The sequence below is a fragment of the Bison bison genome, unplaced genomic scaffold, assembly GCF_000754665.1.
Source record: "Bison bison bison isolate TAMUID 2011002044 unplaced genomic scaffold, Bison_UMD1.0 scf7180017864000, whole genome shotgun sequence".
NCBI lineage: Eukaryota > Metazoa > Chordata > Mammalia > Artiodactyla > Bovidae > Bison > Bison bison.
Genome location: NW_011494572.1, coordinates 14,716 through 15,533, shown reverse-complemented (window position 1 = coordinate 15,533; position 818 = coordinate 14,716).

Here is an 818-nt window from a genome sequence, read left to right as displayed (position 1 = left end):
AGGGAATTCAGTGACACCCGAAACCCCTTATGAGCATTCGTCATTTCCTTTTCAGATGGGTAACTGACTGTCCATCGCTAAAGAGTTGTCCTTAGGATTCCAGCGAGGTCCCTTATGTCCAAGTCTTCCTTGCCTTTAGGAAAAACTCTGAACTTTGAAAGACTTGCCAGGTAGACTCTGCTGGCTTGGCAATGCTTAATTTGTCTACAAAAGCCCTTCTCCTTCTCCATATGATACCAACCCTCAGCCAGCCACTGATCCCTGTTCACAGGAACTCTTTTGGGGCAAAAGAAGGAGCCTCTTGGACCACAGACCTCTTCTTCACTATACTCAGCATTGAACACCACAGCTCCCAGCCCCCATCACCAATGCTTTGCCCTCTATCCTGGAGCTCCAGAACTCCTTAAACTCTACCCACCTCAGGAAGTCATAGGGCCCACCAGACTTCCATAAGAATCCAAGTTCCCCTCTCCATGCACGATCTCAGTTGGATAAAACAAGATTAGGGAAAATTCTCAGATGACCCCAAAAAATATCTAGACGAGTTTATATATCTATGACTTTTGAGTTAACCCAGAAGGACATTTATATCATCCTTGCTCAAACACTCTCTGAGGCAGAAAGGACAACTATATACAGATTCTGCACTCAGCTGGGAGACAGCTATCACATGGCAAAGTCCCAACCATTTCCCATGGGAACAATGGCTGTTCTCTGCTCAGAATCTAATTGGGAGTATAATACTTGAGCCAGGTTAGCAGCCAGGGATGCTTTGTCTTCTTCTTCCCCACCTGAACACTGGTGGTCAGAGCTCACCC